This window comes from Branchiostoma floridae, chromosome 13, assembly GCF_000003815.2.
Source record: "Branchiostoma floridae strain S238N-H82 chromosome 13, Bfl_VNyyK, whole genome shotgun sequence".
NCBI lineage: Eukaryota > Metazoa > Chordata > Leptocardii > Amphioxiformes > Branchiostomatidae > Branchiostoma > Branchiostoma floridae.
The window spans coordinates 14,273,831-14,277,487 of record NC_049991.1 but is presented as its reverse complement, the minus strand read 5'-3'; positions in this window follow the sequence as shown (position 1 = coordinate 14,277,487).

Sequence of the window (3,657 nt, the reverse complement as noted above, 5' to 3'; positions counted from 1 at the left end):
ACAATGTGTATGTCTGATGTCGAGGAACCGTTCCGCATGCAATAAAGTTGGTTCCGAGAAAATCGGACATTGTTTCGTGAAACCTGTATTTTTTGCTAAAAATGCTCTTTTTGGCTCACGAGATCAAATGACCATTTTTCGACAAACAATGTGTATGTCTGATGTCGAGGAACCGTTCCGCATGCAATAAAGTTGGTTCCGAGAAAATCGGACATTGTTTCGCGAAACCTGTATTTTTTTGTGAAAAATGCTCTTTTTTGCTCAGGAGAGCAAATTACCATTTTTCAACAAACAAGGTGCATGTCTGATGTCGAGGAACCGTTCCGCATGCAATAAAGTTGGTTCCGAGAAAATCGGACATTGTTTCGCGAAACCTGTATTTTTTTGTGAAAAATGCTCTTTTTGGCTCAGGAGATCAAATGACCATTTTTCGACAAACAATGTGTATGTCTGATGTCGAGGAACCGTTCCGCATGCAATAGAGTTGGTTCGGAGAAAATCGGACATTGTTTTATGAAACGTGTATTTTTTGTGAAAAATGCTGTTTTGGGCTCAGGAGATCAAATGACCATTTTTCAACAAACAATGTGTATGTCTGATGTCGAGGAACCGTTCCGCATGCAATAAAGTTGGTTCCGAGAAAATCAGACATTGTTTTACGAAAAGGGAATTTTTTGTGAAAAATGCTCTTTTTGGCTCAGGAGAGCAAATGACCATTTTTCGACAAACAATGTGTATGTCTTATGTCGAGGAACCGTTCCGCATGCAATGAAGTTGATTCCGAGGAAATCGGACATTGTTTTGGGAAACCTGTATTTTTTGCGAAAAAGGCTCTTTTTGGCTCAGGAGAGCAAATTAACATTTTTCAACAAACAATGCGTATGTCAGATGTTGAGGAACTGTTCCGCATGCAATGAAGTTGATTCCGAGGAAATCAAACGTCTTTTCATGACACCTGTATTCTTTGTGAAAAATGCTCTTTTTGGCTCTGACAGGAGAGCAAATTACCATTTTTCGACAATGTGTATGCTTGAGGTTGAGGAACTGTTCCGCAAGATGCATGTCTAACGTTTTTTTTTTGAGATTGGCACTGTTCCCGTTCGTGTGTATCCTGTATAGAAATGGCGAAGTAAACCATAGCCAGTATAACACTCTCAGAATTCGTTCACTGCACATTTTACTACAAGTTTAGATTTGGTGGCTTATATCAAGCGTAGGATGAGAAATCTTTAACTTAAATCATTAACTTTCATTTGATATTTAACTTTCATTAGACATTCGCACTCTTCATTAGGTATCAAGTGGGGCAACGAATCCATAGAAAATACGGAAAAGGATTTGCAACGACCCATTTGCCGTGAGGTGGGGCAACGTACATGTATACACGGTCAATTTTTTTAGGGCAATGCCTTCAACATATTGAGCGCTGAATTCGAAGACCCAAAGCATTGCATGCAATAAAGTTGGTTCCGAGAAAATCATACATTGTTTTACGAAACGTGTATTTTTTGTGAAAAATGCTCTTTTTGGCTCAGGAGATCAAATGACCATTTTTCGACAAACAATGTGTATGTCTGATGTCGAGGAACCGTTCCGCATGCAATAAAGTTGGTTCCGAGAAAATCGGACATTGTTTCGCGAAACCTGTATTTTTTGCAAAAAATGCTCTTTTTGGCTCAGGAGATCAAATGACTATTTTTCGACAAACAATGTGTATGTCTGATGTCGAGGAACCGTTCCGCATGCAATAAAGTTGGTTCCGAGAAAATCGGACATTGTTTCGCGAAACCTGTATTTTTTTGTGAAAAATGCTCTTTTTGGCTCAGGAGATCAAATGACCATTTTTCAACAAACAATGTGTATGTCTGATGTCGAGGAACCGTTCCGCATGCAATAAAGTTGGTTCCGAGAAAATCGGACATTGTTTCGCGAAACCTGTATTTTTTTGTGAAAAATGCTCTTTTTGGCTCAGGAGAGCAAATGACCATTTTTCAACAAACAATGTGTATGTCTGATGTCGAGGAACCGTTCCGCATGCAATAAAGTTGGTTCCGAGAAAATCAGACATTGTTTTACGAAACGTGTATTTTTTGTGAAAAATGCTCTTTTTGGCTCAGGAGAGCAAATGACCATTTTTCGACAAACAATGTGTATGTCTGATGTCGAGGAACCGTTCCGCATGCAATAAAGTTGGTTCCGAGAAAATCGGACATTGTTTCGCGAAACCTGTATTTTTTGCAAAAAATGCTCTTTTTGGCTCAGGAGATCAAATGACCATTTTTCGACAAACAATGTGTATGTCTGATGTCGAGGAACCGTTCCGCATGCAATAAAGTTGGTTCCGAGAAAATCAGACATTCTCTTGCGAAACGTGTATTTTTTTTATGAAAAATGCTCTTTTTGGCTCAGGAGAGCAAATTACCATTTTTCGACAAACAATGTGTACGTCTGATGTCGAGGAACCGTTCCGCATGCAATAAAGTTGGTTCCGAGAAAATCAGACATTCTCTTGCGAAACGTGTATTTTTTTTAATGAAAAATGCTCTTTTTGACTCAGGAGAGCAAATGACCATTTTTCGACAAACAATGTGTACGTCTGATGTCGAGGAACCGTTCCGCATGCAATAGAGTTGGTTCCGAGAAAATCGGACATTGTTTTATGAAACGTGTATTTTTTGTGAAAAATGCTGTTTTGGGCTCAGGAGATCAAATGACCATTTTTCAACAAACAATGTGTATGTCTGATGTCGAGGAACCGTTCCGCATGCAATAAAGTTGGTTCCGAGAAAATCAGACATTGTTTTACGAAAAGGGAATTTTTTGTGAAAAATGCTCTTTTTGGCTCAGGAGAGCAAATGACCATTTTTCGACAAACAATGTGTATGTCTTATGTCGAGGAACCGTTCCGCATGCAATGAAGTTGATTCCGAGGAAATCGGACATTGTTTTGGGAAACCTGTATTTTTTGCGAAAAAGGCTCTTTTTGGCTCAGGAGAGCAAATTAACATTTTTCAACAAACAATGCGTATGTCAGATGTTGAGGAACTGTTCCGCATGCAATGAAGTTGATTCCGAGGAAATCAAACGTCTTTTCATGACACCTGTATTCTTTGTGAAAAATGCTCTTTTTGGCTCTGACAGGAGAGCAAATTACCATTTTTGGACAATGTGTATGCTTGAGGTTGAGGAACTGTTCCGCAAGATGCATGTCTAACGTTGTTTTTTTGAGATTGGCACTGTTCCCGTTCGTGTGTATCCTGTATAGAAATGGCGAAGTAAACCATAGCCAGTATAACACTCTCAGAATTCGTTCACTGCACATTTTACTACAAGTTTAGATTTGGTGGCTTATATCAAGCGTAGGATGAGAAATCTTTAACTTAATTCATTAACTTTCATTTGATATTTAACTTTCATTAGACATTCGCACTCTTCATTAGGTATCAAGTGGGGCAACGAATCCATAGAAAATACGGAAAAGGATTTGCAACGACCCATTTGCCGTGAGGTGGGGCAACGTACATGTATACACGGTCAATTTTTTTAGGGCAATGCCTTCAACATATTGAGCGCTGAATTCGAAGACCCAAATTATTGCAAGGGAAGTCGGAGATTTTTAATTCTACCCTCCAACATGTATGCCCATAATGACTAGTG